The sequence below is a fragment of the Zingiber officinale genome, chromosome 4A (genome assembly GCF_018446385.1).
Source record: "Zingiber officinale cultivar Zhangliang chromosome 4A, Zo_v1.1, whole genome shotgun sequence".
Taxonomy (NCBI): Eukaryota; Viridiplantae; Streptophyta; class Magnoliopsida; order Zingiberales; family Zingiberaceae; genus Zingiber; species Zingiber officinale.
This window is the reverse complement of record NC_055992.1, coordinates 117,671,377-117,685,664: the sequence shown is the minus strand read 5'-3', so window position 1 is coordinate 117,685,664 and position 14,288 is coordinate 117,671,377.

Genomic DNA, 14,288 nt, shown 5'->3' with positions numbered 1-14,288 from the left:
ATGTATAAACTAAAGCAAGTATAGATCTCTGGTGAGATTCCAAAAGAGATCACGAAGTTACATGGATTGTTCTTCCTCAACTTATCCAACAACCATTTGTCATGAAGGATTCCAGAAAATATTACTGCCATAGTAGAATTGGAGTCTTTTGACTTGTCAATGAACCATCTTAACGGAATTTCTTTAAAAAAAATTCACAGCTTCTTGAATCTCTCCCACAACTTGTTAGGAAGAATCCCAACATGCGATCAATTTTCAACCTTCAATGACTCAATCTATGTTGGCAACAAGGGCCTTTGTGGTGTGCCACTTCCAAAGTGTCTTGGTGAAGACGCTAATCATTTACCATCTCATAGGATAGGAAAAATACCTATCCATTGCCTTTCCCCTTGTTAGAAAGTGCTTAATTACACACATCATCAGTAGCATTTGGTAGAACTTCTATCAACTTTAGTTTAATTAATCTGAAAGTTGCTTCTGCCTAATTATGACATGTGCATTATTTGATTTATATATTTCCTAGGTTCAGTTGAATGCTAGAGCTTGAGAAAAGAGACCGGCCTGATATCATAGGTAAAATGTCTTCTTCGGTCTCATCATTTTCATTATCAATTGAAAGAAGATGATGTTGGAAAACTGCAAAAAAACAAACAAACTATTGGGGAGAAATTCCCTTCAAAATCATTGCAAATGAGGAATAACAATGAAGTGTTGATTGGGTTGGACACCGAAGAGTCCAAGGGTACAAAGCCAAATAAAAATATTTCCTGAGAGAATCAAAATATCAGTTTATATGTAAAATACCAGAAATAGTCGAATATTAATAAGGAAATTTTTCGGAATTTTTGGAAATTTTCCGGGAATTTTTCGGAGCTCGTACGGACGAGTTAACGGGGATAAAATGGGGCTCGGAAAAGTCTGTTTTGGCTACCCTAATTAAATGAGGAAAAGTTGAATTTTTCTTAATTCCTTTCCTTTATTTATTTTTCCTTTTTCCTTCATTTTTCGCCGTATCCTCAGTTTCTTCTCCTCGACGCCGCCACGCCCTCTCCTTGCCCTAACCACCCGCGCCCCTTCTTCTCCTATTATTCTGCTTCATTTCCTCTCTTCTCCACTCACGTCGAAGCCTTTTTCCCTCTGCCCCTTTCCAGCGCCGCCGACTCGAGTAGCACCGCCGTAAACCGTGCCCTAGCCACCGGCGACGTTCGGAGCAGCGCCGATAGCCGGTGCCCTAGCCTCAGCCCGCGACACCCGACTCCAGCGACGCCACTTCCTTGCCTCTGCCGCCATCGAACGGAGAGTGCCGGTCACCCTTTCCTCTGCCCTCGAGCCCGAGCACTGCCGACGCAGAAGTTCATCTGTGCCCTAGCACTGACGCCGTCAACGGATTGCCACAAAAGCTTGCTGGAAGAAAAGATCAGCACCACCATTTAGTCTCTGCCCTGGCGAAGGTAGCCGACCCTTTTCTTTGCCCTAGGATTCCTCTGGTTGCCGGATCCGAACCTTAGCTTCGCTGGGTTTGGTTGTGGTCAGCCTACAGATAAGTAATAGTTTTCTTTGTGGTGTTGACAACAGGTTTGTGGCGGCAAGATTTTCCGGCTAGCATTGTCCAGTATCTGCGTTTTCTAGCCGTGTGTCCACAGGGGCGACATTGTATTAGAGTAAAGGTTGGAAATTTCATATCTGATATAGTTTAATATGTATTAATGTTGTATGGTGGGGGATAACTGATTCAGAGGAAGTAATTGTGGTTAAAACGTGAGATTTAACCTAATGTGGGTTAGATCCGAATCATGATGTTAACAAGAGGGTTCGTTAATTGTGTTGGATGGATTAGTTGGATCTAATTTATAACTTCTTAAATTGGATTAGAATTTAGTTTGGCTAATGGTTGTATGATAAATTAGCTAAACTAGACATTATGCTTGATGCCACATGACTTTGATTCGGGACGGTATCTCGACGAGTATCTTGATTACCGAATTGGACCATTTTATCGGAGGCGGGTACTTTGACTTATGTCTTTTGATATGCATAATAAAGTGTTTAACATATAGCAATGATTGTGTTTTCCATTTGATTCGGTTGGTCACTACATAATTTGTTACATGTTGTTTGTTTATTTATTATGCACTGCATGTTATTATTTATCTGACCATACATGCTTTCGGTAGTGACCCAACCATGTGATACATCATGTTCATGACCTAGGGTTTATATGATACCCTATCTGTTTGTGTACCTTCCATCTGATACATTGACTTGTGGTACACCTTTTATTTATGTATGGATCTTGCTATGCTATTCATGATATTGCCATGTTTAGAGTCATGCATCATCTTGCATGATTGCATGCTGTGCGGTTGTCTGCTCCATTATTGTGAGCGCATCGCTAGTTACATGTACTGCACACACCACCACCCATGGATTAGTGGTATATCAGGCAGGTGTGTGGCGGTTCTGCTGTTTGGCTCCGTTGGTCAGGTGACTCAGCGTGGTAGCCGGCAGTCAGTTCCGCTCTGTTTGGCTCCGTTGGCATTTAGTGTAGCAGCGTGGTAGCCGGCAGATGGTGGACTCTGTTTGGCTCCGTTGGTCAGTTGACTCAGCGTGGTAGCCGGCAGAGATATCCTCCCCGTCATCGTGTACCGGGAGATGAGAGCATTGAGCTCCCCCATTTATGATTTGGGGTCAGAGGACAGGAGTACTACGATAGCATCCCGTCCACTCGGTCGCTCATCAGGAGCAGTTCCAGTCGCTGGTTCCCACAGCACGTAATGCTAGTCCTCTGCTAGTTTTGAGTTGTTATTTTATTTTAGCTTTTCTCTATCAGACTTTGTTTTAGTCTTGTTTTGAATTTTACATATGGATATTGTATGGAATCCTTCCGTTTGATGGACTTTTGGTATGATTTGGATTTTATTCTACTACATGCCTGCCTGGACGGCAGAAGAGGTGAGTTCGTCGGATTTGAGCTTTACGAGTGTAGTTGAGTAGGATGGATTTCGAGTCAGAGTACTATTATTTGTGATTACTATTATTAACTGCGTGGTTGTAACAGCCAGAGGCTGAATATCTATATAAACTGCGTGGTGATTGTTTTTATTTATTGTTATAATTCCAGCCGCCTGTGGATGAGGTATATGTGTTATGTAGAAGTTTCAGATTGTCCGCCGTACAGGGAAGATGCTGCCAAAATTTCTTCGGACAAGACTCCTCTGGGGCGTGACATTATATATATATATATATATAAACTTTATATTATCTCCTATTACTCCAACTATTGTCTGTACTTTTGTGTTCTTAGCTGTCCATTGAATTTTGATTGATAATAGATACATGAATATAAACCGTTCCCAATCTCATCAATTTCGATCATTGGGAAGGAAAAGGGAGAAAAAAAAGTACACGAGTCATAAACAAGGGGAAAGGCGGAAGAGGATCTGACCTGGACGTCAGATTTATCGAAGTGATCGACGTAGAAATGGAGGTTCAGGCCCGGGGCAAGCCAGTAGAACCGGCTCAAACTTATTTGAGGCCCTAGGCGTGAAAAAAAATTAGGCTTTTGACATTGTTTAAAAAAATATTTCCTCATATTTTTTCATTCAGACTTAGGAAAAAAATATGGATTAATTTTTTTTAACAAATTAAAATATTATTTTTTTATAAAATTGAATTTTCTCACTTTTTAGATGAAAATTATTAATTAAATTTTTATATTCATATTTTGATAACCTAATTCTGAGAAATATAAATTTTACTGTATTAAATAGAGTATTATTATTAGATATAATAATTTACCTCAAGTCGATAATAAGTTACTATTTATTTAGCTAAAAAAATAAATATATTCAAAATTATTTAAAAAAAAAGAAATATAAAAGTATGTCTAATTACTTAAATGAAAGATGGAGAGAATAATCCTTAAAAAGGAATAAAATTAAGGAAATAAGAATAATGAAATAGGATAACAATAGAAAAAATAGAAAAAAATCATACTCACATTCTCAACTTATCATCATTGATAAAACACAAAAAATAAATAAAAAAAAAATGCATATACAAAATGACAAAACTCAATACAATCCTTAGAAAATAAAGATCGTAATGAGACCAAACCAGCTATTAGGCACAAAAGCAAAAAAAAAAAAAATCATATTTTTCATCACCTAAATCAGAATAGTTATAAATGATGAATGGAGATAAAGAGAAAATCAAACAATTTATGACTGTAAATATATCTAAATAAAAGTTAAATTTAATGTCTATCGAGGAAGTGAAATGGTAAAGCTACCTAACTTATTATTGCTCAAAAAAATAATAAAATCTTCCATTTTAATTAGATACAATATGGATGAATGCATCACATTTGAATTTAATCAAGAAAGTAACATAGTAGCACCAACCGGATCAACGTGTTAATGTTAGATGCAGTTTCTCTTCTCCAATCTCAATGAACAAGAGAAGCATAGAGAGGGGAGTTGGAAAAGAAAAAGAGGGGGAACTCAAAAACAAACTATCTTTTTTATTTTGCATTGTATAGATAAGATAAAAAATTTTTAATTTATGTTCTTATTGATCAAAGGAGAAAACATCATCAACGAATGAGAAACGTAACGAAAGTAGGCTAGGATTGAGAGATACTGAAGAGGAATAAATTAAATTTTATAAAATAACATTCATAATTAAAAATAAATTTAATTTGTTAAAAAAAGAGCCCATTTATAACTCTGTCCATTGGAACAATAATAAGCTTGTTACGAAATCTGAAGTTTTGATCAAGATTGACATCATGTAAATATTTATTCATGTGGGTCCTATTCTTTTCTATCCTCTTAAAAAATATACATAAAAATATATTTAATATATTAAAAATAATTGTCCTAATTTTTAAAGAATGAGATTGTGCAATCTTTTATCATGTTGGCATATTCTTTTCCATTCTCTTTAAAAATAACACCACATAAAAATATATTTAATACATTAAAAATAATGGGTCCGAATAAAAATTAGGGCCCTAGGCATAGGCCTTAATGGCATATGCCTAAAGCTGGCCTTGCAAGCTAGTCGGCAGCAGCCTTCCAGTCATCCATTTGCTTCCGCCTCATCATCTACGAGACCCGTCCTCTCCAAAATTAACAATTAACTCCTCAATATTTTTAATTTATCGTAAAATTTAATATAATTTATGAAAGAAAAAGGAAAAAAAGCGAACTTTTCCTTTAAAAAATTTAATTTAATTTTTTATATTAAATATTAGGATGATAAAAAAATATTACACACAATCTTAGTAAAAATATTAAAAAAATACTTTTCTATTCTCAGTATTATCAATCCTCAATCCTAAAATATGAAACTAAAAGTAACCCTCACAATACATATTTTCATAAAAATTAATCATAAAAATTTATTAATAAATTTTTTTAAAAAAATTAGTATGAAAAGAAAAAAATATATTAATATAATTTTATTTTAGGCTTCATTAAAATTAATTTTTAAAAAGATCATTATTAATTAGACCGTCAGATAAGAGAATAAAAATTAAATTATATAAATTTTTTAGAGTTTAATTTTTAAATATGTATAAATAGTATTTTTAAATATCTTAGTATAAGAGGACTGTTCTTCTTAAATATCGACAATATTGACTAGATTCAAGTGCATTATAAGTTGCTTAATAGTCGACACCATATCAAATTAAATGCTATTATTAGTCGTTGATCATCTAGTGAGGCACAACTTGCAACTATTAGGAAATAACTATTTATTTATAATAATTATTTTCTAATACGTCCTCTCGAAAAGGTGTTCAGAAATGACATCAATCTTGCTGCAAATAGCAAACAACAGAGGTCGAGAAAGCGACTTTATAAGTGCATCAACCAACTGATTCTTAGCAGGAACATGAGTAACTCGTAGTTCGGAGGCCTACACCAGATCAATAACAAAGTGATAGTCAATAGCCAGATACTTCATCCGAGAGTGAAAAACAGGATTAACTGAAAGATATGTGGCACCCAAATTATCAGTAAAAAGCACAGCGAGCGTGGTGACCGGAAGAAGCAGATCTGACAAAAGTGACTTAATCCATTGGATCTCAGTTGCTACAGAGGCAATGACATGATATTCAACCTCAGTCGAAGAGCGTGCAACTGTACGTTGTTTAGTAGATTTCCAAGAAATCGGATTAGTACCTAGAAAAATAATAAATGCACCCGTAGAACACCGATCATCTAGATCTCCTGCCTAATCTGCATCGGAGAAACCATGAAGAGTAAAAGGTGTATCCACAAGAAGACGAATGCCAAGATCCCTAGTACCATTGAGATACTGAAGTAGACGCTTCACAACACCCCAATGCGTCTCTGAAGGAGCATGCATAAATTGTGAAATCTTGGTGACCGCAAAGGAAATATCAGGACGACTCATACGAAGATATTGTAAGCCTCCAACCACTTGTCGGAACTTAGTTGCATCAAAAGATGAAGACTCATCATACAAAGTAAGACGAGAGCCAGCAGCAATAGGAGTAGAGACCGGCTTGGAGTCAAGCATATTATGTTTGGAGAGAAGATCAGTGACATACCTTTGCTGAGACAAGAGAAGACCATTTGAGGTTGGATGAACTTCAATACCGCAGAAGAGGGAAAGAATCCCAAGATCCTTAATAACAAATTTTGCATGAAGTTTACATACTATGATGTCAACAAATGAAGCATCACTCCCTGTAATGATTAGATCATCAACATATACAAGGAAATAGATAACAGTATCATCCCGAGAATAAACAAATAAGGAGGTGTCAGCTCAGGATGCGATAAAGCCAAGAGAGACCAAGAAAGCGCGAAGCTCCAAATACCAGGCGCGCGGAGCCTACTTCAGGCCATAAAGCGCCTTATGCAAACGACACACATGATCCGAAAACTCTGCACTGTGCATACCCGAAGGTTGCACCATATAAACCTCCTCTACAAGATGACCATTAAGAAACACATTGTTTACATCAAGTTGACAAAGACACCACCTCCGGTTCATAGCTAGACTAAGAACAATGCGCATTGTTTCTGGATTAATAACAAAGCTGAATGTATCATGAAAGTCAACACCAGGGTGCTGATGAAAACCCTTGGCAACAAGGCGAGCCTTATACCGATCAATTGAGTTATCAGAATTACGCTTAATGTGAAACACCCACTTATTACCCATAAGATTTTGGTCTGATGAAGTTGGGACAAGAGTCCAAGTCTGATTATGGAGAAGAGCATCATTGTCACGCCCCAGAGGAGTCCCTGTCCGAGAAAATTTCGGCAGCATCTCCCCTGTACGGTGGACAATCTGAAACTTTTCTACATCTCACAAATACCTCAGCCACAGGCGGCTGGAATAATAACAACAAAATAAAACATCACCACGCAGTTATATATGATTAAACAAAGTAGTAATACTCTGATTCGAAAACCACCCTACTCAACTACACTCGTAAAGCTCAAAACCGATGAACTCACCTCTTCTGCCGTCCAGGCAGGCATGTAGTAGAATAAAAAAAAAAAACCAAATCCAAATCCATCGATATAATAAAATCTATACCATGTCCATAAGTAAATAAATCCAGAACATAACAAGTTCAAACAGTCTAGAACAGAAAAGGGAACCAAACGAAAACCAATCACATCATCGAGGTCTGCAGGGACCAGCAACTGGAACTCTCTCCTGACAGCATCAACCTGAAAATATCAACAATGGAGGTGGGGTGAGTCCAACACTCAGCAGGTACAATTGATATGCAAAGTAAAGAAATAACACCTAGCACTAATCATGCGTACAGTCTCCTGATAAAAGAAAGATAAAAATATGCATCTGAAGTAAACAGGAGAGAAACTGTACTAACCAGGACCTGAGTATAAGGACAAACAGTCCGAGTGGTATAGGAATCCTGTATGCATGTCAAACATAGGTATCCAAACAATATGCAGCATATAAATGCAGCAAGCACAAACACAAGCAATAAATGCATCATGCATATGATGCCAATGATGCGTCCTGGTCACCCCTGATGCCAGTCGATCATCTCATACAAAAGTGAGGCCGAGTGGGTAGGGCTGTGACAACCGTGCACTCTGTCGTCACTACTCCTGATGAGTGACCGAGTGGACGGGATGCTGTCGGAGTACACCTATCCTCCTACCCCAAATCATAAATGGGGGAGCGCAATGCTCTCATCTCCCGGTACTCAAAGACGGGGAGGAATCCCTGCCGGATAACACGTTGTGTCACACTACCCATGAGCGGACCAACGGTGCCTAACAGAGTCCCTGCTGCAACACACTCTGCCTAAATCGACCACTAACCGATGAGTGGTGGTGTGTGCAGATCCATGTAACTGGCGATGTGCTCAACAATAATGGAGCGAACTATCGCACAGCATGCAATCATGCAAATGGTGCATGGCAATAACCATAAAAACATCCTAACCTAATCCATATATATAGAAAAGTGCACCCTAGGTCAAAGAATCATATCGAATCAAAGGTACACAGAAGGTATAAAAACCTAGGTCCTGAACATGGTGAAGCATGGTATATCACTACCCCCTATAAGCATGCATAAACAGTTAAAATATACATGAGATGCAAACCAATCAATCAATCAAGCATGAACCAAGATTTGGGTAGTGATTAACCGAAACAGATAAGAAACACAATTAATGCAACATGTTAATTTCATTACTAAGCATATCAAAGACAAAAAGTCAAAAGTACCCACCTCCAATAGAAATGTTCAAATCCGACATCGAGATACTCGTCTCGCGTCAAAGTCCTGTATCAAACAATATACAAATATTTTATTTAGGTACTTCATAAGAACAGCTAAATAAAATCCCTAGGACTAAATTTAGGGTAAAACCCTAATCACATATCCTCAATTTACTTTTTTAAATCTAATAGTTAATTAGGGTTAGCAACTAAATCCCCAATCAACCCATTAGATTAAATCCAAACCTAATTCCCTTAACACATAAACATCTAACTACAAAACGCATCAAATTCCTACCCTTACCTAAATTCACAGCCTTGTTTGTTGATCCACACACACGGTTTGTTGTTGCCAGCAAAGGTATATTGCTGCTGTAAACAAAAACAAGCAAACCTCACAATTGTTACGCAAAGCTTACAACCTTATAAAAAAAAACTTCCACTGACAGCTACCTAAAATCACCAAATCCTTACCTTGTTAATGCTGGATCAAGACTTGTGGCCGAATTGGGCTGTCCGCCACTAGAAGGTGACTGCCTGTTGCTTCCTCTGCCGAGACTTCACTGTAGGAGGTGGTTGAAGGAAGACACAACAGTGGAATTAGGGCACGGACGAACACACCAAGGCTAGGGTTGCTGCTCCCAACTAAAAACCTTCTCAAACCTCTGAATTCCAGCGATCTAGGGCACAGCACAGTGGAGGAGGCCAATGCTAGGGCTCGGCACAGTGGAAGAAGTCGGCGGAGGAGGGCTCGCTAGGGCAAGCGAGGAAGAGGTGATCGGCTTCGGGCAGAGAAGGCGTCGGGAAGAAGTCGACGCTATGGCTCGGTTGCCGGCACAGAGGATCGGCCGAGGAGAGTGGCTGGCGATCGGGAAACTAGGGCTCGGCTTTGCCCTTGGTTGAAGTTGTGCACCGGGAAGGAGAGAAACGAGGGGGTCGTAAGCCCGAGAGGAGAAATCGGTCGGAGAACTAGGACTGAGGAGAATAGCTCGGCTTCACCGAGAAGAGGAGAAGATAAAGGGAGGAACCGCCGTGGCCGGCGGTTAGGGCACCGAAGGAGAAGGCGCGCGGCGGCGTCCGGGAGAAGAAGGAAAGGGGTGCGGGATGGCTCGGGTTCGGCGACAAAAGCAGAGGAAAAGAAATAAAGAAATAAAAAGAAAAGGATATATATATATAATCTTTTCCTCGCTTTAATCGAGTAGCCTAAACAGGCTTTTTCGGACCCCGTTCTTGTCCCCGTTAACTCGTCCATACGAGCTCCGAAACATTTCCGAAAAATTTCCAAAAATTTCGGAAAATTCCTTTATTAATATTTGCCTATTTTCGGTATTTTACAATCATACTCTTCATGCATGGCCTGTACCCAATTTGGATCTTTGAGTGTCTGCGTTACAGAGGAGGGTTCACAAGGTTGTAGAAGACTAGTATGAAGAAGACACTTTGGATTGGGTTTGTAGATGACATTTTTGGAGCGAGTTTGCATGGGATGTTGGTTTAGAGAAGCGAGAGGGGGAGAAAGAGTCGGTGGGCTAGAGGGTTGGTTGCCACCAGGCAGCGTGGATGACCCAACAACAAGAGGGGATGATGGTGGCGATGATGACAGCAGTGAATAAGTCACTTACAGACAACTACGGTTAGTGGCAAGTTGCGACATCGGTGCTGGAGGGTCCCACGAGAGAACTGGCGCAACAGAGAACTCAGAGTCAATGTCTACTACTGTGGAATCCACGGAGGTGGTGATGGTAAATGGAAAAACATGCTCCACAAACTTAACATGACGAGATACAAAGACTCTTTTGAGAGTTATATCATAACACAGGAAGGCACTATGGGTGAGAGAATAGCCAAGGAAGACACAAGAGGTTGACTTGGGATCAAGCTTGTGGTGAGAGTAGGGGTGCAACCATGGAAAACATAGATACCCGAAAACTTGAACCTTAGAAAGATCAAGAACGATGGTGAACAATTTTTCAATAGAGGACATATGTGAGAGACCGACATTAGGCATGTGGTTAATCAAATAGATTGCCGCAGCAAAGGTATAAGGCCAGAAAGTGAGTGGAATAGATGCTCTGTGCAACAAAGTGAGACCAGTTTCGACTATATGGCGATGACGACGTTCAGAGTATCCATTGTGTTCAGGAGTGTGTGGAGGAGTGGTAAGATGACTAATACCATGAGTAGTAAGAAAGAAGCAAAAGGCTAAGAATTCACCTCCATTGTCAGTGAAATGTATTTTGATAGTCATTGAGAACCGATTTTCAACAAGAGTTTTGAATGCACTAAAGGTAAAGTATACATCCGATTTATTGCATAAAGTATGAAGCCATATATACTTTCTAAAATGATCGGCAAAGATAACATAATATTTGAGTCCATCAAAAGATGATATAGGAGATGTTCAAATATCAGAAAAGATAATATCCAAAGGAGCACGAGACGAAATACTAGATTTATGAAAGGATAATTTATGACTCTTATTAATTTTGCACGAAGTGCATGAAAAATTAGAAAAAGTATTGGCAGGAAATGAAAGACCCTAGGATAAAAAAACGTTGCAAAACATCTAATGACGGATGACCTAAAGACTATGCCATAAGGAAATAGATGACGAGATAGACATAGAAAAGGCGGAAGGCGATGATAGCGTAGACATAAATTTTGGCCAGCAATAGATACCATCTCTATGGACCCCGCTGACTAGTGTCGCTCCCGTACAACGATCCAACACCTGAAAATAGGAATCAAAGAAAAGAAATGTAACAAGATTAGTAGCACAAAGTGCTGCGATAGAAATAAAATTTTTTGACATAAATGACACAAATAAAACATTGGAGAAAACTAAAGGGAAAGATGAAGTAGAGAAAGAGAAAGAACCAGTGTGTGTAATATGTAGTCTAGAACTATCACCAATGACGATGCTATCATTCCCAGAGTAAGACTTATGCAACGAGATAGTAGCGAGATCAGTGGTGATATGATGAGAGACGCCAGAGTCAACCACCCATTCCCGAGAATCTGACGAAGGTGTATAATGAACGACAGTGTGCACAAACGACACACTATACGTGGGACGCAGAGCACGCAGAGGAGCCGCTAGAAGCATAGCAAGCATCGAGGTAGTCATATGACCGCACTGGCAAACAGAGTGACCTTGAACACCACAAATCTGACAGTGCCCAAGATAACAATTGAGACTGGACACAACTGGATGTGCAGGAGGACACGCAAATAGCCCAGGAGTAGACATGCATGGTTGACGGGATATAGGCAGAGCCTGCTAGCGACCACCATGATAGTTTGAATATCGATTACGAGAATTCCCTGTTGGAGCCAGAAGAGCAATCATTTGCGTCGAAGATGGAGATGGTGGTGAGACTTTTAACTGGGCTTCATAACTGAGAAGCTACTCGAATAACTCATCAAATGTAATAGGGACGTCACGAACTTGCAGAGCATGTGAGATATTGCAGCAATCTTGGCTAAGACCATTCAAGACATGAATAGAAAACTCATCAAAGACAACTTTGATATTCATAAGCGCAAGAGCATCCATATTTCTTTTGATATCTTGCATATAATCAGTGATAGACCTGTTACCCTATTAAGGGCCGGCAAAATTTTGACGATGAGTCATAATCCTACCACGTAAGGGAGCGGCATATGTTTTCTCCAGCGTCTATCATGCGTCTCTAAATGAAGTTGATGAAGAAATAAATTGCACAAGAGTAGAAGACATCGAATCCATGGGCAGAGCCACCCTAGGGCTAGGGTGGACTCCAACCCCACCCATCTTACAAACAATAAAACCCAAAAAATTTTCCAGCCATGTTCCTTTGTTTTCCCCTATTGCTTGTCCCATATGGTTACGTTTATTAAATCAAAATTTTTGATTTGATTTAATTAAACCTCCAAGTACACATTACTTTATTAAGACTTTTAATTAAATCAAAAATTGTGCACGACTCTTTATCTCCACAATCCCACGCATCGTTCTATTTGTCACACGCTACATGAACAATAGGTGCTGCTGCCTTCCTTATTCTTCCTCGCAATCGTGGAACTGCAGGTGTAAAAGATTTTGGTTTCGATTCTCTGTCTTTTTTCATCACTGGGTTCGAACAAATTTGTTCACCTTTGGAATGAATTTCCTTCGAGCTCCTTTCTCAATGGTGTAATCTCTTAATTTCTTGAAGGTCTTTACATTATCATTCACTTGATATTTCATATTCATGTACTGTATAGACATTCGATAGTAATTCGACGAGTATAACCGCGATATCCTTTCTCTCGAATATCACGTAATATCTGTGTGACCATCACCGTAGATTTATTTTCTTTTGATATTATCTGTACGAGTCAATTATTATTTTTTTTTCTTTTGATAAATTGATTAAATTTATTAACAGATTTATTAATTAATTTGATTAGTTTTATTTATATAATTGATTACTTTTCTTTATTGTTGTGTTGATATTAGATATTAGATTGATCATCAAAAAGGATGAGATAAATTTTTGTATTTCTCACTTTAATATAGAAAATTCAAGGAATGAAGATTATCAACTTATTTTTTAAAGCAAAAGAGTAAATATCTACAAGAGCGATTTTTCACCATTGTAGATGTGACTAATACAATTATTGAAACACTTAGAGAAAGAAATATCTGATGCTTTTGGTTGTTATGACTTACATATTCGCAATATACAGGAATAAAGATATGATGGTGCTAGACATATGCATGATTCTTGAAATAGATACAGCCCCATGTAAATTAAGATTCTGGCTACACCCCTGATCGAACCTATAATAGCGTTGAGGAGAAGATGATCCTGGTGGAGCCAGAGAATATGATCAGGATCGCCTAAGGGAGCGTTGCATCTGTAGGCATTATCTGTGCAGAGGAGCAGGGACGTGAGTCGTCAATAAAACCTAGTAAGTCATATCCGAATAGAAGAGACATGAACGGCAAGCGCCAGACAGAATAATTGGAGGTAGTGAATTTCAACGGTGTCTGAGCATTGACGTTGAGAACCACAAGAGCGGCAGGAGAATCAGGAGTATTTGTGAGAGATAGCCGGTGGGTGATGTCGTCGGCGGTAGCCATTGTAGAAGGCGGCTGGTAGGTATTGTGGAGAAAAGAAAGAAAGAAAGAGAAGAAAAAAAATTGTTATTAAACTTAGAGCTCTGATACCATATTGACGATAGAATTCATATACATCTTATTAATGATAGCATATGGTATATATAAATACTATTATAAGTGAAAATAAAAAAATATATAAATTAGAAAAATAATAAGTATTTCTAAACAATAATTATTTTCTAATAAATAAGAAACAAATAATTATTTTCTAATAATAGTTATTTCCTAATAGTTATTTCTGGAACACCATCTTGAGAGGGCGCATATGGTCCGGTGATTGTTTTTTATGATGCATCCTGGATGCAAGTTGGGATTTTTATCACCTTTTCTTATCGGAAGTAGCTTGACAGCATAGTTTGCTTGATTAGAACGGTGGGAGGCGACTGATAAAG